At 35.0% G+C, this 27,346-nt stretch overlaps 1 protein-coding gene and 1 long non-coding RNA gene across 2 annotated transcripts in view; both read right to left on the reverse strand.

Moving 5' to 3' along the window:
* The window catches only part of LOC110376043 (uncharacterized), a 58,553-nt gene extending 40,059 nt beyond the window's left edge, over positions 1–18,494 (reverse strand). The window contains exon 1 of the mRNA XM_021334416.3: positions 18,140–18,494. The gene's annotated coding sequence lies outside the window, so the exon portion shown is untranslated. The remainder of the gene's footprint in view (positions 1–18,139) is intronic.
* A 7,703-nt stretch (positions 18,495–26,197) lies between these two features.
* LOC126054379 (uncharacterized) lies at positions 26,198–27,062 on the reverse strand. The gene is made up of 2 exons (XR_007510872.2): positions 26,828–27,062; positions 26,198–26,596 (listed from the first exon to the last, which is right to left on the reverse strand). It is a non-coding gene; the product is annotated as an uncharacterized LOC126054379 (long non-coding RNA).
* Between the last annotated feature and the right edge of the window lie 284 nt (positions 27,063–27,346).

Consider the following 27,346-nt stretch of genomic DNA (forward strand, 5'->3'; position numbering starts at 1 on the left):
TCGATTATAATAGAGTGTATCTCAAACAATGTAAGATGTCTATTAACTGAGTTTAAAATTATTACACTGACGACATATGCCTCTTAATGAATTTGCATATATGGATGACATACTTGTTGCTATGTCGATTTAATTTTTATCGTTACTCGGATCGGACAGCTAATTGAGGCAAGCCCCATAGTTTTTATTATTCGTCACGTAAATACCTTTCTAATGATATATCATACGTTACTGTTGGAGCGGGTACCAAATCCCATACAAAGTGCCCATTGTCCTTTACAAAACTTTAGATATTTTTTAAAGAGATTTATAGAATGTGCAATGAATTTTACCTTCTCTGGTATGTTGGTTTGCCTATTTAGTTCCTGAGGCTACTAGTGGTCGCACTTTCAGTTGCGAGCACTCGGCGACCTCGGCCCACCACGCCTTGTCGCCGTTCACATGCCATACCTGCGCGTGATTCGTGATCTAAACTTGTTTATCAACACTCTGAGCATTCGCGTCGATTATGCTTTGGCAATATTAGAAACTTGTACGACTCGTTTTGGCATTCATTTTGCATATTAATTTGTTTGAGACTAGCTCCGATACCTAAGAAAAATTTTATACTAGTTATATATTTTCAAATTTTAACATATTAATAAAACCATGTCTGTTATATCATCGGTGTTATCGAAAAAGTTAATTAAATCAGCCTGTTTAAATAAATTAATTTTATCTATGTTTAGGATTTAGAAAATTATACAATATCCTTAAAATAACAAAATAGTCATATATACCCAATTTTTACACTCTTCCTGAGAGAAGCTTTACAATAACGTTACCAAAGTCTCCATGGAAGAACAAACACAAAATGTTTCATTTCTGGCGAATTCATCACATGGATAGGCTTTGCGAATGGTCAATATGTCGTACCATCGCCTCCATTTATTTCAGCTGCGAGACTTGATTGTTCCTGGCAAAAATAGAACACGGGGACCGGTAAAAACTAAAACGATTTTTTCTTCAATGGCTACCGTTTAATTCAAGTGTCAGTCCATTCCTGCTACGATGTCATAAAAGTTAACGCAAAAAAGACACATCAATCCTTAATTAAATTTCGCAAAAAAATCAACAAGCAATGCTATTTTTTGTAAGCAGACAATAATTTATTTACCCACGGAAATGTTTGGAGCGTTACACCAAATTAAAAGCACCGAAAAATCGTACAGTCACCCGGTCGATTTCCAATGTCATTAACAGAAGTGAAGAGTGTCTGTAGCGGGCTGAGGGCGCTCGGCCGGCGGACTTGGCTCTTTGTGAATTTCTCGATTCGTCATGGGGACGGTACACCATTAATGGGAAACGCTTGACAATGAACGAGGAAATTCCGGTGTGCACCGACTGTGTCCTATCCAATTATTTTCGCGAATCACAGCGTGGTCGCCGCTGCAGAATTTTGTTAATTTGATGCGACCAAATAAACTCCCAATTCACATGGCATTTTTTACAGATGAAGCAGGATATAGTTTGACTGCAAATATGATTATTTTATTTTGTAAAGCATTGTGTTACCCTGAGATCATCGGCTCATTGTGCGTTGAAGGTGCGGTGGTTACGTCATCTAAATCTAAATCTGTACTAGTATTGCCAATTCGATGCTTGTCACTGAGTCACTGGGACCTAAAGCGTGAACTAGAATCTCTTTTATGTACAAAGATAAAATATCTCAAGCTATATACGACTAGACAAGTAAACGTTTTTATCGTAAGTTCCAATAAAGGGTTATCAAATTAAGGTATCGGTGGTAAAGTTTTCATGTCGTGAGAAACTAAACTTTTCACACGAATGTTCTTATTGTGATGTTATCTTTTAAATCTCAGCATTTACCTAATTCCTATGCAAGCCGTATTTGGAATAAAAAATGAATTAATAGTGCATATCTTTTGGCTACATAATAATGTTACGTACTGCGGTTATCTCATCTTTATGAGGTGGTTCCGCAGTAGATCAAACTTGTTATTTCAAAACTCAATTAGGTACACAATAGCAATCTAAGTCAGAGCTTAGGAAGTCACTTAGTTGAGACTGTAGCTTCCAAGTTTAATTGGCTTTTGAACAGAATTACCTGGTTTCAAGACTTGAAAATAACTTGTTCAAAAATTAACTGACGACGTACTTATAACGTCGACGTTGCAACAACTTTAAAGAGCAATGTCGTAAATTACATTATACGGTGTTGTGCGGTTATAAGGTGAGTTATGAAAGTTCGGTAGGAAAGTTCTTAGTTTCATGACATGACGACGACGTATCTATTTCATAAGTGAAATACATCCCAACCCGGGATTAGACTATCAAAAACAGTGTACAGCAGTGGTGTTTGTGATCAACGACGTGAAAACATAACAAGCAGAATTGACACCATAAACATTTTTGAAATAATTTTCTTCGAATATTTAGAGCGAATCTAAAATTATTCATTAAAAGTGGAACTGCTTCAACTAAAGGGCACTTAAGTACAAACACATACGACTATAGGTACACAAACAAACCCAGGAAATCCTCTATCAAATGCACGATAAAATTAAAGTGATTTCACTTAAGTATACGTAGGAACAATCGGAATAAATCTATCAATTGAAATTACTTCAAGGACTGCTTACTTCACTTCAAGCTCTACAAACAAAATAATACAACGTTGACCTCGGACTACAATTCGTGCATAGCCATGAGAAGCACTTTTATATAATTTTGTAATATTATTCGGAACAAATTATTTCGACGTACTTAGATAATTTAATTTGTGGAACTAATTTTCTTGTCTGACCGCAATGCTAATTATGTTCATGTATGATTGGAGTAGCTATTTGAAATTTTAATCAAATGCACCTAATACCTACTTAAACTATACATAAATAAATATTAAGAGACCAATAAATAATGAAATGAATGGTTATAATTTTGGAAACACTCTATTGCCATTTAAAAAAAATAGAACCTACATATTTATGGTGAAAACCTGCATATAAATTAAATTTAGTAAGAAGAGCAGTTTTAATATCGCGCGCGGTGCAGCTGTCGGCGACGAAAATTGCCTTACTTACCTACACAGCATATTTCATTAAGAAGTCGCTTAAAAACCGTTTTTGTGTTGAAACTTCACTAAGTTTATTTAGCCCTGCTAATAGTTTTAAGATTCTGTTTAGTCTCGCTTTGAAAGGATTCCAAGCTCTTAACACTTTACACTACGTCTAGTAAATACGAAGGGAATTTTATATCTCGACATTTTAGCACCTTTAGAAAACTGACAAAGACTAAGGATTTCTTTATAGGAAACTGAACGAGGCGCTACAAAAAGCTTTTGCCTGTCAAGTCTGTCAAACAACAAGAAAAGGCGCTTTCTTTTCTTATCTTAAGTTGCTAAGCTATTTCAATTTCGTATGCCTTGCAGGCTTGTAGACAACAATTTTACATAGTCAAACATTTCGAGCCGGAAATACCATAGAGATACCTATACACACGCCTATTAAATACGGTCACGAAACACAAAATACATAGATTTGAAAGTTCATAAGACAGCCCTAGCTAAAAAATGCCTGAGAGAAAATGTAATTAATTTTAAGCACAGAGTAATTCAAACAACCATTTACAGTTTCAAACATAAAAAGAAAGCGTAAGTAGTTTGACAATATTTCGACAAAATGAAAAGTGGCGCACGGTGATGCATTATTACATATTTTACACGATTTAAAATTACACAAAGACACAAGAAATGCAAACACAGATATTTAGTTCAAAACTGCCACAATCATATCACGAAATCTTAATACGTCAGCATAGTTTGACGATATGATCATAACGAATTTCGTCTTTTATTAAACCTGTTAAGTGTGTAATCTGATAGAAAGGGAGAAAGTTTATTATGTTATAAAACATTTGGCAAAATTCTTCAATGTTATACGAAGAATTATACTTTTTTATTGGTATTTTAAAATATTACAAATTAATTTTGATTAGTACGTAAGTGAATCGCGATAAGATTATAATTTATTAAAATAATGCGAGCTACTAATATCAAATCACTTTATTAGTTTACATTTAGACTAGGTAAAGGAATATGTATAATTTATAAAAATATTCTCATTAAATAAATGTTTATGAATTAATTTACATCCTACTTTCGCAGATGTTTTATGCAACATAAAATAATACCTAACTTAATTAACCTCAAATTGTTTTTATAGAGACACTACTCCTGTCACTTTACGCATGTATATTTATTTCATTTGTATAGACTTTCCGACATACACATCTTCCAATTGATTCAGTTTAAATTTACAATACAGCATGTTCCCAATATTTATCGATAGAGCGGCCGAGGGAATTTCAATATTGTCTCGGGTCGGGCCCCTACGCCGGCGTGGATTGACGCAAAAAGTACCTACGAGTAAGATATTCTCATATACGAAGAAGGCGGAGGAAGTAATATGTAGCTGAAAATGTTGGCTCCATTTTTCTTGCCAGTTCTTAAAAGTTATATTACTTTGGTTTTATAAATTTTGCAATAAGGCGCATGATGGTGCTGTTTTAAGTGCCAAGGTTCGTTTCGGCCATAGTACCTACTGAAATTTTGAATGTTTTCATCAAAATTATGTGTTACGCGGTTTTCGCACTATAAAAAACTAATTATTCTACTTCCCGCTCACATTTACATAATATACTGTAAACCTAAAAGTTCTAGGCTAATTCATTTTTACATTCTTACAAAATCGACATCACGTAATAAGCTAGTTGTGTCACACCTCATAAACTGCTAGACACCGATAGATAAGATTTATAACTAGTGTTTCTACTTAAACACTAGATTTAATTAACGACTCCCGTTGTATATGCAATAATCAGCTATCTGGTATATTTATGAATACCTGGTACTTATCTAACCATGTTGAAATTCAAACTGTTAAGAAATCAAGCGTGAACAGTATGGAATCTAGCACAAACATACTACTTAGCTACAAGTTCTGCGAGTTTTTGTGAGGAAACGTGTGGCCGTTGTAATAAAAACAAACTGGCCACTATGATATACTGTTTGTTTCATAAATAGTGTTATGGCAGCATTCGTTGTTTTTGGTAATGGTAACATTTGGTTGGCCAATTTTACGTCTAAGTTATTTTAATTTAGGTTTTTTTACAAGACAAGCTCCAGTGAGAAAAACATATAATGTGTTTACCATAAATGTCATATTCATATTTTTAGACCGATCTTTACTTTGATTTACAGTCCCATCCATCTCCAACGCTAGCACAAACGTACAATCGTATGTCAAAAGAAAATCGTATACGAACAACAAAAGGAGAAAAAACCATTTTAATCCGTGGATGCGTGAATGATTCATGGGTTTTGCCGTGTGCAGTGAGTTGGCATTGCGTGGGTCGCAGTATTTCTGCCTACCCCGGCGGTGCCGCCGTGAAGGTATCGTTGCGGTCACATTCCTCACGCGCCGATGTCGCCTGCTCGTATAGGGCTGCCAGCACCAAACAAAATGCTAATCTTGACAGCCTGAGTGCGACGTCGTGACATTACTGAGGTCGTATATGGGCTGGAATTATCGCGGTTCAGTAAGTGTACATTATTTGATGCAGCTTCGCAAGAGTATATTTTTCGAAAATAAAGTACATTACTATACAAGGTGTTGATTTTCATTTGTGCCATACGTCAGGAGGAGGACATAAAATACGTAAATAATCGATTTTAATTACAGTAGACGGCAAATAGCTAATATACACTGCTTTTTTTGTCATTTTAATGTCGTAGTATTTCAGAAGTAATCCAATTTTATGAATGAAATTTATGAATAATTGTTGCGTATGCTTTGTGTTTGCGTTTGTGTGAGGGCGCAGCACGGTTTTAAGGCCAGTAACACACGCGCGAAGTTTAAATACGGCTAGATGACATTGACTGAATTCCGAAAAGAAAAAAAAAAATTACGTACCAATTTTTTTGTTGATTTGGGTCGAGAATCATTAGCATAATTACATCCTTGAATATGGCACGGATGCAAATCAACAGCTTGTATTACAGGCGAGTAAGGACATTAATGTCAGAAAAAAATATGTCGCAAAATAACTTCATCAATTATGTTTTCCCTCACACTTTGTAGTGTGACTTTGTAGTCTAGTTACCCTGTAAAGCCGCGGGCGGTTTGTGAAAAAAATCAATGTACATGAGTTTAATTGCTTCATTCTGCTATTTACATAATTGTTATTACTTGTGATGCCGACGCGGAATGCGCAATCAAAATGTGTTTACACGTTTATGAAAACCGTATTTTTTCAAAATATGACTTTCATAACATTGCTTCAGCTTTTTGCGAAAATATTTGTTTTAGCATAAACCTGATCAAGAACTGTTTTGTTTTCATTGTTGTCGTATAATACCTAAGACCATAATAAATTAACTATTTAGGTGGAAAGAAATATTTACATTTCGATCTCCACACTCATCAAAATTATTTTGTAATGCTTTTGTAAAAATCACCGGAATTGCGTCACCTTTGTCAGACACACCATTATTTATTTCACAGTCTATCTGCGACGGGTATAAAGGTCAAACATAAGAAAGACTAAATTGAATGACTAGATTGTGTTAATTTATTATTACTACATTTGTAAATCAATAAAAACCTGAAGCAATCTTCAGAAGATCCATTTTAATGAGAACAGGGGGGTATTGTTCCAGAATTTGAACACATACCAGAGCTGTACTCGGTTATGCATGACGACTTATTGCAAAACAACCTTAATTAACACATGCCAAATATTTTAGGGCTCCCGATTCCATAATTAGCGGTGAAAGTAAACAGACGAGTTAGAAAGTATTTGTTCGCCAACTATTGATATTTGCATTAGAAATCTGTGAAACACAAACGTCACTTTCTCACGCGGAGATTCAACGCATCACTAGAGGACTTTTTGCTAAACCAACGTTTTTCTGCAATTTTATGAATAGGCAGTCATATTTTATTATAGTGAAGGTCAGAGCTCTCGTGCGAATATTTTTCGACATCCAACATAATACAGGCCCCTCTCAATTTCTTTTTATTATTACCCAAGAGTCGCAGTAACACCTTACAATAGAAAAACGTGAACGGCACTGTATAAATTCAGACATCAGTGGGTTTCTATCGATATTATGAATGGCTATTAGGCAATTCGGCCGGCTGTACGTACCAAAAATAGGTTTGAAGAGGTTTCTTAAGGAGGAAGACTTTTCATTATTGAGCACAAGACTCTTCAGTATGTATGCCGTTATTCCGAAAGAAAATTTAGTTAATGTCTAGAGTGAGCCAAGTTTTATCCCGAACACGACGGATTGATGTCCCCGGGGGAGCCGGCGACGTCGCAAACAAAACAAAAAGATTCAAGACGCTGTCAGGGGAGGAAGTGTTCTTACACACGACGCGGCGCCTGAACCCTCAACTTATTATAAATAATGGAAATTCTTGATTTGCCTACAGTCTTCCTGCTAATTTATTGCGAAATATTTCTCAGAAAATATTTACTGTCAACTCCGTTTTGACACTCGGTCCTTAATTGCCTACTTGAGAAAAACTCTTTGAGAGAGATAAGGAAAAACAAAGGCAGCCGATTTTCACAAAGCGTGAAGTGTGAAGATTTCTTCAGTGACAGATGCTTTGCGTGGCTACACGAGCATAAAAAAAATTAAAACGTTTTTGTTGTCTAAATAAAAAAAAAACTTGAGTGCACAGCTTAAATTAAAAAAGCTTTACATTTACCATGACGCACCATAACAGAGGACCAGAAAATGAAATAAAAACGGAAAAGATCCTTTTCAAAAACATTTGTGAACATGAACAAATGACCTGAATAAGAATATGTTTTTGATCATTAGTACAAAGATATGTTATAAAATTAAAATAAGAAGCATCACAGCATCACCCCAATTTAAATATCTCCTCTTTGGAACTAGCCTCAATTATCCCCGAAATACGGCTTAAAAATCATTGAGTGGCCCAAAATCCTCTGCGGGGAAATTAAAAAGGAGTCCACTGCAGTGTCTTCCGCGAATAAATGAGCTTTGCTTTCAAGTGGCGTTTATAGCCTTATCTCAAGGAGAATGATAGCATTATACTCCAGACAAAAAATACTTGTACCATGTCTTTGAACCTTGGCGAGACATCTTGGACGAGAGCCAATGTCATTGCGTGAGCTTGGCTACTCTAAAAAGGCAAAAAACATAAAATTAATGTGAACATTTTTTTTTGGAGTTTAGTTTAATTAACGGGTTGAATTTACGCAGACACTAGGCACAATATAAATAACATTTACTTTAGGCTTCTTGGTTTTAGTAATTGTTGTTTAACTAACTGGAAATTATTATGTGTTATCATAATAAAAATAAACGTTACGGCTGAAATCTAGATTCATGTTAAGTATGTGTTATCTGACAGGTTACCTATTATGTTATAGAAATGAAAAAAAAACTATTGGGGTTTTTATTACCTGATTTTATTAAACTCCATGTTCGCTTTCATTTTTGGTATGATTAAAAATCCTATTATAATAATATTGGTTCTCTGTGAATGATTAAATAGAACTATATTAATAAGAAACCAAATTAAGATAAAATGTCATAATTGAATACAGTGTGCCAATGATCTTAGAGGATAATTCGCACTACAGATATCACTTTGATGTTCTTAGTTCTATCCAAAAGGTCCATAAGGGTCTCAAAAGCATGTTACATTGCCTCAGACTATCTCGCAGTCAGATTAGACAGATTGAATAAGCGCCTCAAAGACGGGAAAAGAGAACACAGCTACGTACTTAAGAACGTAGGGATACTTTACTAAAAGGACTAGGTTTATTCGATTTCCTTTGGTCAAAGTGTGATATTCTCCTTTGTAACCAAAGAGGTTGGGAGTGTATACAAATATGATACAGGCCAGCTATACATATAGAGTGGTTTAAAAAAAGAACGAATCGTTCTAAATTGAATTTATATAAAAAATTGGCGAACGTGACATTTAAATTGTTTGTCAGTTTAGCCAGAAGGTACCTACGAAGTTTGAATAAAATTATATTCGGTATAAAGTCAATAGCATCGTAAAAATACGAATATAAATCTATATCTACATAATGATTATAATTGCACATAGTTTGCCCAATCAAAACCAAATATATATCTTATTCGAGTGTTCACATGACGATGTGTTTGAAACATAGTCTATTGGCGCGTGAACATTCACCAGCAACAGTTTTGTGCCTAAAGCCTCTATATCTAAACCATTTTTTTCGAAAAAAAAAAATGGCAAATAGTAAACTCGCAAAATCCCTATCTTTTTACAAAAAGGCTAGGCTTTGAGTTTTAGCTTGACAAAAAATAGTAAAAAAAAACCCTTTTTCCCGAATGGCAAACACATGAATTGGTCCATTGGTTCTAAAAAGTAATCCTACTACAGACTGAAACTTGTCGTGTAAATAACGGCTGTTATTTTCACTGTTACTGTTACAGCCTTTTTATCTTCCCACTGCTGGGCACAGGCCTCCTCTCACACGGAGAAGGATTGATAATTAATCACCACGCTTGCTCAATGCGGGTTGGTGATTTCAGACTTAATAGTCCAGGTTTCCTCAAGATGTTTTCCTTCACCTTTTTATCAGCCATTGGTGTCTAAGATTACTTAGAAAGTACATACAAACTTAGAAAAGTTGCATTGGTACTTGCCTGACCTGGAATCGAACCCGCGCCCTCATACTCGAGAGGTTGGTTCTTTACCCACTAGGCCACCACAACTTCACTATTTCACTATCACATCATTTCGAAAATAAAAGAGGGCTTCTTTATGTTGATTTTCATTTGTCTTGGTAACCAAAATAATAATAAAGGCCGTGATACAATTTCACACAAATTAACGTAACTTGAATTACTTACTGGAACGTGTTATACACATTTTTACATTACCTTTCGTATAAATTACGCACTCTAATAAATATTTGGGCAACTATTCGTATAAATTTGAATAAATAATAAGTTATTTTGAAATAAACCTTTGTTATTGTTGTTTGCATTAGGGCCCGTATGCTCATTCATTAAATACTATTTTGAATATTTAATTATTATTCATTTTACTCTGGAAAATAGAAAATAATGGTACCGAAAACTGTAACGCTGATCAAGTAAATATATCAGATTCAAAAACTTCAAAGTAAAAAAAACAATTCTAATTATACTCATTACTAAATAAGTATACCATTGACAGAGTAGCCTAATCGTACCACTTGAGCCTCAAATACTACGACACAACAAAATATGTAGTCCGATCTATGTGAACAACGTAACATTCAGTGTACAGAAGTAGGTACGCGTACACTTTAAGTGCATCACATAATTTGTTCACTTCACCCTACATCGAGTAAGAGCAATCGATAGCTGGGTCACTTTAATTTACGACTACCACTAAGTGTACCGCGATCGCGTCCCATATACACAGACGTTGAGAAACGCGCCTATAAAACTGCTCCAATCAAACCATTCACAGTTAATATTTATGCGTAAGTCATTATTAATCATATTCAACTCACATCCCGGTCCTTTGGTTCTATTCACTGACTGAAAGTGGCTCACGTAACAAAGGAACGGTAACCTAATACGTGACAAGAAATATGATGTATTAGCCGCGACGTATTATTCTATTGTGGAAGACCTATTTACCGACTAATTGGTTCCGACTGTTCCAGAGTTATTCGTGACTTTCCCAGTGTCGCATGTCGCGTGCGTAGTGAAATCGCGGATCCGCTCAGTTAACGCCAGACACCCAAGTTTCCACAGTCGAGAGAAGTCTCTTAAATTGAGCGCGGATTTTACTGCAATTTGCTTAGACTTTACCTATATTATGTGACAGACAGTGTCACTACGCTATAGTTAGAATATTTCTTCAACATTTGTGGGATGTAACATTAGTAGGTACATATGTAAAGGAAAATGCTTAGTAACATCTTTTGTAGAAATAAAGACTAGTATACTTTTTACATCAAACATAAACAAATCTATCCATGTGAAAAAATCTTCTTGAATGGCAACAGTTAAGCAAACTTCGATTTTTAATTCGAAACCAAACACAATCACGTAAAATAACTGTTGAAATAACGGACTGTGGAATTTAAAAGAACTTTACAATAAAGGGAAACCGTGAATCATCATTAACGTTTAGTTTTTTGCTCAATTTAAACAAAAAAGGTGATTTGAGAATCCCCCCACGCCACTGAATCAAACCATGTAGCATTGCGGGGGAAATAAATATGTATCTTCGTATTTATCAATTTCATCATAAGCGTTATTTTAAGTAGAGACAGTAGACAATATCCCTAAATACTGAAAAAGTACCTACCAGCACTGCCGCTAAACTTAGATGAGTGACTTATTAAGCTCTACCTTTTTTACTAACCCTGAGAAATATAAAACCACGAAAGAATTTGAACTCCAAAAAATACCGCGAAGGTTCTTTAACTTCAGCACTGACACATCTGATTCACTCTCGACCTGTTTAAGTGACACACACCCAAAGGAATTTAAAACCTTCTTACTGGCAGGTTGTGTCACTGAACGTCCTTATGCAATCATGTCGCAGGCTCGAAGGCAGTTGCGTCATATCATTGTGGCATATCTCCTCCAAGGGAATAAGTGTCTATTACATACTAATTACATTCGACAAGGTCGTGTGTTCATCTTGTCTTCTTGTCGTTTATTTACTTATGAGATGTTTTTCTAAAGGCGGAGCACCACTGAAATGTTCGCGCTCATTTGTTTGCGAACAATAAATGTGTACGCGTAAGTCCATTGCTAGCAAGATCATAAGAAACATTTATGCCGTAGGTACCTAATAAGCACGCTGTGCGTCACAGTACCGCACACCGATGGAATCTCGCCTTAACAGATTATGATATAGTACTTGAATGACCTTTTAATATTAATTCGATAATAATTAACTATGAATACAACAAGATATTTGTATTTCATCTAAATAAATATTTATGTACCTAGTCTTTTGACCCAGGCCGCTAACGCCCACTCTTGGATTACGATTTTCGCAAAAGCGAAAACCTGAAGTGACTACTTCGTGTATTCCCAGAAATAAATTTCTATATTTTTTAATAGAAGACTTTCAAGTAGTAAGATATAGTAGTTGTATGAGAGAAAACTTACAATTCAATACTATTGGTATTCCAAACGAAACCTAATACTTCAAACGTACGAGTATATTTTATTTGTTCGTAAGAGAGGCAAACTCTTAACATTATTTGTCGCTTGTGGTAAGCTGTAAATACTGACTACACTATAGAATAAAAGCTATATCTGTTTACCCACAAGTTGGAGCCCCGCGGGCACAAACATGTGGAACTTTTATGCGCAGTGTTCTGTACAATGTACACCCAACTTTAGCGAACAAATAAAAAATACATGGTCATGTAACACTACGGTTAGTTTTTATTGCTAATTATTTCGTTTTTGTAAGCCGTACAATGTACATACGTTTAACAAATTGCCTTTTGTAATCCTTGATTAGAATCTTTTTGCACCATTGAAACATACATGGATATTCACATTTTGGAAATAACAGTTATAATAAAGTTGCATACTGTTGATATTAACTGATGTGGTGAATTTAGCTGCAATCATTGTATTGCTTAAGTTCAACATGCAATCTATGTTCGACAAATAGCTTTATAACAACGAGACGAAATGTTACAGAAGGTCAAAGTTATGAACATAATGTTCCAAATTATATGGCTTTGTGTAACAGTGACACACTTAATTTGTATTTCGAAGGTCGCGCCTAGCAGGGCTCCCACTAGTTTGAGTATCAACGCGAAAATTGCAAGTTTAATGTTATCCGAGTAAAGTTATCCCGCCGAGGGAGCTATTCGCGTCAACTCGGAAATTAGCTTTAATTCCACTAAATAGAAGAGAATTGATGTTAGTTCCTCAACTAATTTGCAATTAAGAGCTGAAACAACCGTTATTGGAATACCTCGCTCTGTATTCTGATTACAAACGTAACGCTCTGTAGTGACGTGACTTAACTTGAATTAGAATAAATATAACTAAATTAATTGCGTATAAAACAGTAGTGGTTCGTATCCATTAAATTTTGATAACGTATGCATAGAATATGGATAAATTAATGTTTACTCCCACATTCAACCCAAAAACATAGACCTGAGTATCAATCTTAGTTTAAAATATTCCTAAGAGGTACCAAAACCACCTTTCACATTAGATAAGGTACCTTACCATTAAATATATAGAGAAGTGATTCGCAAAACTCAGCACGTATGTGTAGTCACCACATTTTACCCGCACTTTTTTTCGAAGGCTGTAGTTTTTGCCCGTGATCTTTTTACACGATTAGTATGTTATGTGAAGGTACCTTAGTTGTGTAATGAAATATTTGTAGTGCGGTAAAGCGGATGCGAACCGGCCTCGACTAAGTTTCCAGTCAGATGACTCATTCGAATAAAGAAGATCCTAATTCTGCCCACACAAACTTCAATGTCAAACAGTTATACCAGCTGTCGTCTCGATGTTCATATACATAGCCTCATGTGCGGTCTGACATTCGAACTTCTTTCAAAGTTAAAAAGTAAAATGATAAAGGTGCCTAAACGCTTTGTTTTTGGTAAAAATAATACCTACTTTACAAAGCCGTGGGCGCGTAATTGACGTTTCTTTTTCGAAATGACCTTTGAAGTTTTCGAGTAAAAACACGCTTAATCTTTTTTATTTTATACGAAAGATAAAATAAGAACCTGTCTTGCAAATATAGTGTCTACTTCAATATAGTTAATGTCTATTCATTAACATGTTATATGTTTTAAGATAAACACCCACTTTCAATAATTGGCTGAACAAACGTAATCGCCGAAACAAAGGGATATTCTGATAAGTCATGTCACGCCATTGTGCCCCAGAACTAAAGCTAACATATCTGACTGAATAATAGTGTGTATAATACGTATCAATTGTCGTATAGATACGTCAGCAGCGGATTACTCAGGAATACACGTAGCTGCTTACACACAGACACAGATATGACGTTTATAAAGAAGCAATGCCGTATAAACTTATAAAGTTAGCCTTAAAAGGTTAGGTATGAAGTGGGTTTTTAAAAAACGAAGAACAAAATACATAGACCACAAAAACATCTAAGGATAAGTAAGATTAATTTAAAGCTCAAACGGTCTTGTAGGGAAACAAAAAATATCACAAGACCTTCAACCGCAAAAAAACTAATTTGGAGCATTCAAACAAGAGAAAAACAGCACACCGACTAACGTAATCAAGTATAATGTTAGAGAATGAACGGATTAAGTGAACAAGATTGAATTGAGAAGTGGCCAGGAACCACTTCAGGGGAATAAAGATAGTTAAGAAAAGAATGCGTTTCTGTACAGTTGAGGAACAGAAATGTGCGAAGTTCTCCTCTAGCTAGTAGAAAACAACTAAGTGACCAACAAAGCCTTGACTTAGCTTTTGCAGCTGAACTCGCGCGTCTGAGACGTTTCACTGAATAATGCGGCTAAGTCAACTGATAAAATAACTTGTAGAAAGAAGGGATAGAATTTAATACTTTAGAAACTTCTTTGTTTAGGTATTCTATTTAAATTGTGAAATCGCTCCCCGTGTAGTACCTAACAAATGATTTCGCCGAGATGATCAGTATCGTCATCATTATCATTATAATATGGATTTAAATTAGTTGGAATTGTAAGATATCTAAATCTTTTCAAATTCTACATAACTTACTGTCTATATGTATTTCTTTTACTTGCTCGGAAATGTAAGCTACATAAATGCCCTGCTTATTAAACCATATCTTGAAGAATGAACCACGTACATAAGCAAAAACTTGGCTTCCCTTGAAACACTCACCGACCAGCATCAAGTTGACAATGACAAATCAAAGTGTAATTTTCAACCGGATCTAGTTAGCGCGAGTTACTATATACCTCTCTAGTTACGTATCGTATCATTAAATACAAAATATCTATGTGATTGCGTTGTGAAACCTTTATCGAGTGATTGGTATCGTTATAAAGAGAAAACATGCTGGTTAGTAGGTAACTTATTTGTTATTTCTTTTGTTCGTTATTGTTTTTATATTATTTATTACATAAATGGGACATTTTTATTGATGAATGTCACTCTGTACATTTTTTAATTGTTGCAATAACGTAAGAAATGTATTCGAAAACACTCTTTGTTATTTTATTGTTTACTTATGTAGTTCGATTTAAAAAAAATACACAATGGTGGCAGTGTATTGGATTAAATATTTTATGAATCCTAAATATTAAACAAAACTTTAGATTGGGTTATTGTTATCATAAAGCGAACATTCATACAGATCGAGCGAACTATTCAAAATATGTTCTAAGTAACATAAACAAGCAAATGAAAAATCTATTTACTTAGCTAAAAGCGTAGATCATTTTGAATGAAAAGTTGCTGTTTATTTTATCCTAAATTAAAACTTTTTCATCGCGAAAGAGAACACAAAAAGAATCTGTAGGTATAATCCCGTAGCAAATGAAAATTATTCGAGCAAAAATAAACAAAACCTTTTTCATTGTAATATTGAATTGTTTAAATAAATGGAACGGTATTACAGCTGAACAATAAAATTTAAATCTCTCTAAAGGATTAATTATAAATGCTGTTTACTTTACGTTAATTATAAGTTAACAGTCATTATTTTTGTTAGAGCGATTAACAAATTCAGCGGTACAATACATAGGTATATCACCGATATTTTGACAAAAGAAATGTGATTTATATACAGGGATTTCGGAATGATCCTTGTATTTCGAGTGTGTAGGCGTATCATCAACACAAATATACACTTTGATGCGAAATCTTTTACATCTTTAGCTGTATAAATAGATTTAAAAGGTTAAAGGTAACTAATGTGATGCAAATATCATCGCATGATGCATGGAAGACATTTAGAGGTGTTTACAGATTGCACATTATTTAGAAATCTTAATATTCTTACTTAAAAATGAGTTTTAGAAAAAAACAGATTTTCTTTAAAAGGCCAAGTCTATATCGTCGAAACAGTAAAAGACTAATTTTCCGCAGCCGTAGGCAAATCCTTAACGACCGGTATTTTACCTAAAATACTACTTATGCTAAATTATTGCGACACAGCGTCTTTAAGAGACCGGAATATTTTTGCCACGAAATGAAGTTAAACAAGAGTTCAGCCCCACCCACTCTTTCGAAAATCAAAAGCCAGCCCTTAATTTCCCAAAGGTTACACCTACGTTTTCTTTAAACGTTTATTTTTGAAGTAAGGAATGTCAATTTATTGCTTCGGATTATATCTATTTTTCAAAAGATGATTGGAACGCACAAAAGCTCACCTATTACCAGGGTATCTTTGTATAGTAGGTCTCTTACGCGATAGGTCCCGAACACTAGAAATACAACTGCATTTTAAAATGTTTCAAGTCTGACATCTCACTATAAATTACAATTAAATCTCTCGATACTCCTAAACTCTTATAACCCCTTTTTCCAATAAAAATACCCAAGATTTTGTCGATGTACCTACTCCACGTCAAATAAATAGCCACCCCTTTAGGTATCTGTCAAGTCAGCTTCAATAGATTAACACAACCACCCTCGTGGTTCTGCTGTCAAATACAGTTTGATGGAGCCATCATTCTATTTGAGGCGAATTAAAATACCCCCGCAGAGCGATGGGCATATTTCAAAACACCCAGGCCATTTCCTCTTGGCGACCGACTAACATTATGACCACATCTATTACGAAATATCAATGTTTTTTTTTCCTTCATTATAGGTATGTGAGTATGCCATTTTTTTTTTCAATAACAAAATATTTGTACACCGTTCATTGATGAAATGTATGTAAGTATGTTATGTACTGTATGAAAAAAAATATAGTTTTTTTTATATTATTTTTAATTATTTCTACCACCCTGCAAGCTACATCAGGCATGAGATGTGGTTTGATTCCCATTTAAGCACTCATTTGAGCTTTTCCATGTAGATTTTTGTGGCAATTTGTATCTCTATGTGCTCGGTTATGCGAGGAACGGTCGCTATTATATGGGACAAAAACCCGCAAAGTAAGTGTAATAGAGATACCTCTACGTTACTCTGAAGGAAACTGCCCTAATGTCAATTTAAATATCTCAGAAAAAGGGTATCAGACGTCCCTTCAGATCGTCACCCCACAATTTTCCAGTAGACATTTTCGGGATATAAAGCTAGCGATAATATCGGAACAATTTAGAGTCGACATCCAGTGGCTGCGAACAAAGTTGCTTCATCTTTGGAGATCTTGAGATCAATACCCAAGTAATTGGGTTTTCCTGTTGGCGAATCCTCAAAAATAACTTGAGATAGATGCTGTTCCGGTTGGATGGCGTTGATCACGCCTATTGTGTCATTGCCAAACATATCTATTAAATGAACGAGAGAATGTCCCTGGCAGCATGACAGTTCCACTGCTCGAGACATTCAAAATGTATTGATAATTGCCTGTCGTTATTTAACTCAGTATGCTATAACGGACGTATTTAACCATATTTAAAGAGCCTCATGAATTAACCAGATTTTTGGTGATCTACCACTGAAAAAACAAGCTAATCCTAGCTTGTTTGATAATAATTGAGAGCTAGACAAACCTGGCTATAATATGTTTTACTAACTCTCAATTATTTTTATACAAAGTATCTTGGTCTAAAACACGTATATTTATAAAAAAATATTGTTTGAAAATAATTTACCTAGTTAACCTTATTCTAATTTGTATCAATCCCCAAAATATCTATATAATCGAGTGCCATTACCCATCGTTGGGAACACGTAACATAAACACATGTGACATAATAAGCTTTCCAAAGGCGAAAATAAAGTTTACTGTAACATGTGCATGCAGCAACTCTATTGAATACTGGTTTTATTGCCAAAAGCAATACGAACTATAAAGATAATGCAAAAAAATATTCAAGAATGATTCTTGTAACACATAAAAATATAAGAACATTTAAAGCAAAAAATAATTGGACTAATAAAAAAATAAACAAAATATAACTTTTTACTTACCAACAACTCCAGTGACAATCCAAAGATACAGAAATAAATCACAACAGAAACACAGAAATGGACGATACAATGAACACCACGGGAGAGGGTTACAAAACAATATAATAAAATAAAATCACCAGGGTCAAACAGGATCGCACAATCAAACTTAACGCGGACGCACCATGCACACAGTTACGATGAGATGTCCAGGACTCGGCCTTAGAGTTACAGACGTTTCATAATCAATGCGTGAGTGTTGTAATATTTACGTAATTTTTTTTTCAGCTTGTCAGAGAGTCGGCGCGATGTAGTGTGGCCGCAGCCGAATGTACCGCTCCCGGTGAACGCACGGGCCGCACTGCTTGCCCATAACGGCAAAAGGTCGTTCGTTACCCACATTCTCTTTCCGCGCAAGCCTTCTCAAGTTAGAAGGAGATGGAAAACTCACAGCTCCGCCTAACCAGCCGCCAGAGCGAGACAGAGGCAACACAGCCTCACAGGAAAACCCGAACTCGAGTCTTGATAGTTCTAACTTAAGACCGTGCTTTGCCTTTGTGAATTATTTGAAAGGTATATCTCATTGCACAAGCATTTATTATGTGTAAACGGAAATAACAAAAACGTTCTAATTGTCAAATGAATGGGCAAGCATTGCAAGGTAAATGTCTATTTCCACACGAGTTCGCACCGTGCGTGTGTTTCTCCAATTGGCATAATGTAGCGTAGTAAGTAATATGCGTACGCCGCAGGCACTCGGAAACATTTGATTGTTTCAGCAGTAATATGTGTAGTTAGCCCGGGCCCTGGCAAATATTAACTGAACTTGTATCTACTTTGTGGTAATTATACTCTGATTACGTATAAGCCCATGTTATCCCGGTTATCTTCATTTTAACAGCACAATTTAGTCACATATTCAAATCTCCAATTTAATATTTTGGGTAAACAGAAGATCCCTATCATTAATTTCGACTAACGCAGTCCATGACGTATAATCCCTGAGCTCTAACTACGGGTTCTCGATGTGAATTTTCCTCGCTGTGATTTTATTCGCTAACCGATAGCTAGTAGTACCTCGGCCTGAATAATTACTTAAATAAGTAAGTGAAAATGGAATTCAATTTAGATTTCATTATAATAGATTTTGTCTATGATTGAGTAAATTGTAACTTTGGCGCTCTTTTGAGGGCTGGTTTGTCTGGTTGGTAGTTTCAATTCCCAAACCACAGACTTCATTTCTACTGCTATAAATTCAATCCTCGTCTCTTATATTTTATTACCTCTTTGTGATTGAAGTCGAAGGTTACTTTTTATGTATTTTCTTTTGCATAGTAAAAGAGACGTAGGTTTCATTCAAATATGCCAAGGTGACTCTACCCACGGAAAAACAATTTTCAATCCGCAATTTTAGTCATAACACTAGTTTTTACATATATAGTATATACTACAGTACATACTTTTCCTTTATTTAATTGTTTACGAGTACTCTACCGAAGTCGAAAATATGGATCAATAAATGGTTCACCAATTTGATATAAACTAAAATGAATTCCTTAAGATAAAAAAAAAAATATTCAAAATTAATATTAAAATCGGTTTGTATGAAAAATTTCTCTCATTTTTTTTTCACCAGGACACTTTATAAGGTTGACCTACCTACAAACAAATATAACTATAATACACATGATTTTTTTTAAGTCATCGAGTTTTCAATTTTACACATGTCGTGAAAAGTTGCGTAAGTACTCACATGAAATAAAATGGAATTTATTATGAAAACAGTAGTAACTATTATCCGATTTGCATGCAACTTCCACTTTCATTGATAGATTGATATTATTATCCATTCACGATTCACGTATTTTGATTGACCATTACACGATTGCAGTTTTAATACAAGCCAATCTAGTCTAAACTTTATTTATGAGAAAAAATATTACATTCAAGTATTTGAATAGGTATTCATTCGCTGTATGATGTAACCTATTGTTATTCTGAAAAGGATAAAATAGATATATGTAGATTATTTCCATTTTTTTGTATTTACAAAAGCAATGAATTAAACAAGTGTAGTTCACTATGAGCTATAATCATCATACCATCAAGCAATATGAATGGTGCGCGGTTCACTTAGGTACACTCACAACTATGAGTATGCTAGAGGCTCTACGGAAACAGGCCCTATTACCACCAAAGCACGTTGTTTAATTAGTATTAGTGGACGTTGTTTAATTAGCTACTGTTCATAGCCACCATAACAAAAGACAAATTTTCAACTTTAAAATTATTGTATGCATAAGCAATACCGATAGAAATAAATACCAATATCTGCCGAAAAAATGTATTCAGTCCTCAAAATATTGGCATTTGTCCACTTGATTTAATCGTCTCGTATCCTGGTCCCGAATAACACCATTTTCAAAGTAAAATCTGAAGCGCTCAGCATCAACAATGACCATCAAGTACTTACTTAAGTCAATAGGTTAAATTCAACGTGGAGAAAAGGAAGATCAATTTATTCATATATCATTTTTCAATAATCGATCTCTCAAGAAAGATATTTGTTTCAGCAGAGGGTTTACCTGGTGTTCTTTAATACAGGATCTACATCAAACACCAGTCTCTATATTCAATACAATTTCTAAATACCAAATTCATGTATTTGATGATGACAAATAAATAAGTAATTGATTGATTGAAGAGAATTCACTCCTAACCAACTGTGACGTAATCTTCGGTACCTGTTTACAAATGATCAATAATTGTGTCGGACTAGCATTATGCATCATTGTTTATTCAGCGCAGCACTGGTTGCACCACTTCTGTTGCGACAAATAATTAATGCGGCTAGTGGATGGCTATCCTTAATTAGCGGTCATTACAATATGACGTCATAGTAATGTGTTGCCGTTTTAACTTTCGACTTTTTGGACTGTTTAACATTGTGGTTGTGACTGTTTTTGTTTATTTTGAAGTTGGTTTTCCAATTTCATTTTAGAGAATTTTCCCTGAAAATCTTTTTTAAGCAGAAAATTAGATTTATGTTCATACAATTTGGGGACTTTATTGCCTCTAGTGTTCCTAACTACAAGTAGGTACGGTTGACCGCTTAATCTTAACATTTAGAATTTCTTTTTGAGTATCAACAATGTAACGAAAGAGAATTTGCCACTAAGTAGTCGGCCGGTAGTTGATGAATTACCAAGCAATCAGTAGAAGAGTTTGTATCATAGTTCTTCTCTTCATACCAATGTCTGAAGAGCGTAAACATCAATAGTTCTTCGCTTCATACAAATCTAATGAGAGCGTAAACATACTAAAACTGAAAATTCTATTACCAAAAGCTCATTATAAACCACGATTTAAATTTTAGTGTAGCCTTTCGCCAGGGTCAGATTTGGGCTGTCCGGCTTGAGCGCTCGCTCATTAACTAACGAATTTTGGTGCAGAGAGTTTCTGATTTCATGAGAAATGGTAGCCATCTGACCTCTAGGAAGCTTCCCTTATTTATACCTTTATGTAATGTATCATATACTATCAATCTCCCTACAAATAACTATGAATTACGAGATAACTGATACTTTATCGTATCAAAAACTTTAAATTATATTCGCTGGGTGATATCGTCGTAATCCCTCACCTTTTTTATCCCTAGCAACAAAATTATAATGGTATTATTTCCGGGGCACGAGCCGAGCCTTCATCAAAACTTGAATAACACTGTTGTATTGTTTCTCGCATAAATATTATTTACATATTTGGTTTATTCGGGTACGTGGCTCTAATCTCACGTCCATTGTTTAAGTTTCACACGGCTTGTTAGTGGTAACTATGGAACACATCCTAACGCCTATCGTATGAAATCTATTTCCTTTTCGTTTTGTGTGTGTGTATGTGTGCCATTTTTTTCGATGTTTATTTTTCATTAGCTAGCTGATATATTGCCAAATGCTTATCTTGCATAATCCGATTGGTTTTATCGGTTTTGGGTTATTTTATGTTATTGTTGACTCGGGTTTTAATATTAACTGAAACCATTTCAGAGACTTTATTATTTTATTGATTGAATAAATTATATTTTTTTATGGTTTTAAATAACGTAAGCAGGCACACAAAGGTGTACAGGAAATAAGAGATTCCAAAACCGTAAAACCATTTATTGATCTACATGAAACCGATAAAGCATTGAAATACCGCTGAACCTCAGGCTATCAAAATGCAGTGCAGTTTACGTCTTAAAAGCTATTCTGTGAACATAAAAAGGCCACGTACTTGTACCACAATGTCAGAGTGGACGCGGAACCGCCGCCGAATGCTAACACAACCTTGCAGCCTGCAGCTCAGAGTTTAAGAACACTCGCAGACTGCAAACTTTTAGTCGGCCGATAGTTCAGGCTCACAAATCAGTATAGAGATGAATCCCGTGCATCGGAGAGCACGTTAATGTCGGTCCTACACCTGATCTCTCTACGGTCGTGTCGTATTACCGTCCCATCGGGCTATGAGAGTGAAGGAATAGTGAGTGCACCTATGTCTGCGCAAATGCTTGTGCACTATAATATGTCCTGCGCAGCTGGCTGATCTTCTTAAATGAGAACAGCCTCCATGGCCAAAATCGGCCTTGGACGTATTATTATGGAGATGAATGTAAGTGCTCAAATTACAACAATCAGTTATCAGACTAAAAACTTTGATTGGATTCACGCTTTACATTTTTTAAAATAAATCTTAAGCAACTGTCGGCTGACTTTTTAGTCTCCAGTATGCGAGAGTGCTTACGCTAATGTAAGGTTAATACTCCTGCCCCCGCACTACGCAACTGCTTATTATATGCAAGTGTTAGCCAACAAAAAACTATTCTTTGTCTTTGAAATACTGCGCGGTTGGAATACCTGCGTTAGGAAATCATTAAACTTGGTACAAGTAAAGTAGTATTGTCTTAAAAATGTAAAAGAATGGATCAAAAAACTTGTGTAAACAAATGATACTTACATGTCACCTATACTTACGTATTTTTCAAGTATTAAACATCAAGAAGAACTAGGTAACAAAATAGTAGTGTTTTTTTTGATGTGCTGTTGTCATCGACTCTTTTATTCATATTCACACTACATACTAATCTAAAAGGTACGCAACAAAACCTTAGGTATAAGACCTAATTAATCCATATACAATTTACACTAACATTATAATGCACTAACATAATCACAAATAACCCCACAAGCTAACAAGTATTCATGCACATTTCAACAATAAGCGCTAAAGTGTTCAATTAGTAGCTATGTTCATACTAAATGAACCACATTAGTCAAGCGTAATAACGCAAACCAAGAGTATTTAAAATTAGCTCCACAGTATTTGTAAAGCAAAGCTACTTACGAGCTTAATCAACTTCAGTGTGTATTGTGTACTATTATTTATTTATTCTAACAGTATTTGTAACTTCGTCCTTCTATTTAAAAGTTGAGGCGAAATTATCATCTTTATTTCTTCAGCGTTAAGATTCATATGAAAAGATATATATAATTTGAAAAACCACTGAAAAAGTCCAGGTGTCAAAATATAATGGCCTTTTGTATGTTCTAGTAAGCAGTTTTGTTGAGCAAGTTTCTATACTCAACAATAGATTTATTAGCCCTTAGAAAATAATCCAGTCTATTGATATTTACCTCTATAAAGTGATTACCGTCACAGGTGTCGGCCGACACCGTCCGAAATAGCGAGTCGAGGGCACGGCAGACCCAGCTTTTTTGCAATGCTCTGTACACGACTTCTGAAAACCTTGCCACCTTCATAAAGTCACGTATCGTAAGGGTTGATTCGTGACATGAAATATGAAATAGTACGCAGCCCGTCCTTTGCCACTGGATATTGACGTCCTAAACGTTTTCGTAAATACAAATTCATCTTGGGAATTATATTTCGGCCTTTCTCGCCACGTTCCAACTGTTAAATAAAATAGAAAAAGGTAGGTATTATTAAAATGTTTAATATTTAGCTAGCCAGACAATTGATTTTCCCCAGGCTCTGTTTAAAGGTCAAAGTAGTAAAATAAAATGAGGTAAGGTTCTCTATTATTTCAGAAATGTTTAAAATGTTGGTACGTAGAAGAAGCGTTCACTTTTATCTCAGAATTACTTGCATTTTAAACAGCTCAATAGTATCATATTCTCTCAAATTGTTAAGTGATATTTAATCTGCTTTTTCGAAGAAGATGATGAATAACGCAACTGAAAAACATTCACACCTACTCGTTTAACTTTCATGATGACAATGCTTATACACAGATATGCATAAAATATTCTCCATTTTAATCCCCCAATTAATTTCCAATCCCTGGAAATCATGACAATATGAAATTATTATTCGTCAGCATACAGACTGTATAACAACGTGAAGTTCAGTATAGATAGTTCAACTCAGATTTGCGCGCGGCCCTATGTGTGCGTCGGCTTGTAAATATACAACTTTCATTCGTGTGACAGTGACGTCGTCCGAGCATGACGTGTTCTTATCACTTTTTCTTATGGGTACAGTCGTTTACGAAAATACTAGTTATTCGCGGAGAAATTATTAAGGAGTCAGATAAAGCGTTTCAAAAAATAAAACGACATTCAAAGCTTTTTATTATTAAATATAGTTTTTCATTATTTTTTCATACGTCTTTTCAAATTGACATTGACAGTATCTAAGAATTGAATACTCCTTAAGTAAATATTTTCTAGCTCGGGGTACGTGGACAATAAATAAAAGTGTGGACTAAGAATGTAAAAAGAGGTATAATCTAGTATAATGATGTAAACAAAATGTGTGGGGAATTTTAAAAAGTTATATTGCTTCGCAAAATGTCGACCAAAATAACAAAATAATGAAACTCATAAATGAACGTTTAAGTCAAATTGATGAAGGGATGTGGCGTAATACTTGTCGATATGTAGAAAAGAAAAAAGAAGAATACTATAGACATTTTGACATTGGAGTCAGAATTTATAATTCTCCTTGGAGAGTAGCGAATCCGAAAATTCATCATTTGATTTTTCAAATAGCGATTCATAATCATTATAAATAAATAAACATTAAATTACGTAATAACTGTTTTCTTTAAACCCCCGTATACAACCCCTAAATAACTGTATTGTCCCCGACTGTACCTCTTGTCACGCACACAAAGTTACTGTATATGTACAAGGGTTACCCACACATAAGGCCGCGCGCACAACTGAGTTGAACTTACTATAACAATGCGACAAAACCTAGCGAGGCGGGTCAGCAGGCACATTGAACAAAAGCCATAAATTATTTAAACAGATGTAGAACAAACTATATCGAGAGATTAAAACAACTGAACAACACTGGCCACTTTACCGGTGCACACGGACAAAACTCAGCTGTAAATAAAGTTGAACTAACTTTTACGAGCGTCCACAGCTACTACAAACACTGAACCTTTTAAAAATGGCGATGAGCTTGGGGATTCTGTTTTTTATTTAATCTTCCCGTAATCTGGTCGTAAAGAGGACAACAGGCCGCAGCGCCACCTAGCGGCCGGGAGCCGAGTGCCTCTGAACGCCGCCCGTAAAGTTTTTATTGTTTCCGGGTCACAGCGCGTCGACAATTCGGTTTTCCAATCAACATCTTTATAGTGATAGAGAGCGTGATAGCAACTACTATAAAGCGAGTAGGGTCCAAACACGGCTAACTGTGCCTTTATCCGCTTTACACATGACTTGATTTGAAGATCCACCAATAAATATTTGTTTGAAACGTTTTACGATTGCCCGCAATGTGAGTTACACTTTGTTACTTATACGTGCTTTTGTTACTTACTCACGAATTTTTCCTTTTTTATATAATCAACCTCTTGCTTGCTAATCTCCGAATATTATTACGCCATTTACCTCATACATAAACACCAACATTGTTGAAAATGTAAATACATTTTTGTACGATCGTTATCATGAAATGGATCACGGATTGGTAATAAAACTTAGGGGAAAGGGGGGTAGCCCCGGCCAATTTTGTTTTTTTGTTATTGTGATTAAATTATCAAGGGAAATACAACGAAAACTACGAAAAAATAATCAACATAATATTTATTCGTATTACAATATTGAAAATTTGAACAAAAATAATATCCAATACGTTTTAAACCCACTTCAAATAGTGGTCAAATTTTGATATCTTTTAAAAGTGGCGGGTAGCTCCGGCCACCTACGTAATTAGTGGCCAAATCGATTTTTGGCGATAGTTATAGTACAAATCCGATGGATTTATATCTACACATGCCTCGTGAGCCCAATCTAAATCCGATCTTGACCCGATCCTGCAGAGAAGTTCGTGGAACGTCATACTGATCTTCGGCAGCTCTCTCAGAACATTTTTTCTCAAGCGCCGCTTAAATTCCTTTTTTTCATGTTTTCTTCACTCCAGTCTCCGCGATTCGTAGTTCTAGTTTTAAATTTCGGCATTATGACACTGCAAACAAATATATTTTTTTAATTAAGACTTAAAATATTAACATCAATGTAGACTAACATATGGCCGGGGATACCCCCAAAACTGATGGCCGGGGTTACCCGACATGACTTTCTTCGAAAAAAAAATTATTATTAAAAAAGCAGCTAATTATAAGTTGAAATAACCTTCAAAGTGCAAAATAGAATAGTATTCCATTATGTAAAAAAAATCAAATAAATAATTACTTACGTTTATCCAATGAATAAAGGTTTTTGAAACAATTGAAGTCACGCGGCCGTCGACGACTAAAATGAAATTTACTCTATCACGCCCGAACGCAGCGGTCAATCGAATTCAACTGTTTGCATTTGACGAATTACTCTTAAACGCACATGGAGATCACACGAACTTCAAAGTCACGCCGCGCAAAATTCTAATATTTACTATGGCCGAGGCTACCCACCGGCCGGGGCTACCCCCCTTTCCCCTACCACAAGATAATTCGAAATATTGATGGGCTTAAGTAAAATCCAATAATTTCCCAATATCATCTTTTAAGAAAGTAAACAGCAGAAAACCTGTATAAACGTCATTATATGAAACGAATGAATTAATTTCATGCTTACGTTTGGTTTCGTTATGAACAGCGGTCTCTTTAAACAAGTGGAAAATTCACGGAACGTTACACAGATAATTTAATTCCTTTGAACCGTTCTGTTATACGTATTGTGGCACCAAACGTTTGCGGATTAGCATTCAGCGAGTTTA

This window comes from Helicoverpa armigera, chromosome 5 (assembly GCF_030705265.1).
Source record: "Helicoverpa armigera isolate CAAS_96S chromosome 5, ASM3070526v1, whole genome shotgun sequence".
Classification (NCBI taxonomy): domain Eukaryota; kingdom Metazoa; phylum Arthropoda; class Insecta; order Lepidoptera; family Noctuidae; genus Helicoverpa; species Helicoverpa armigera.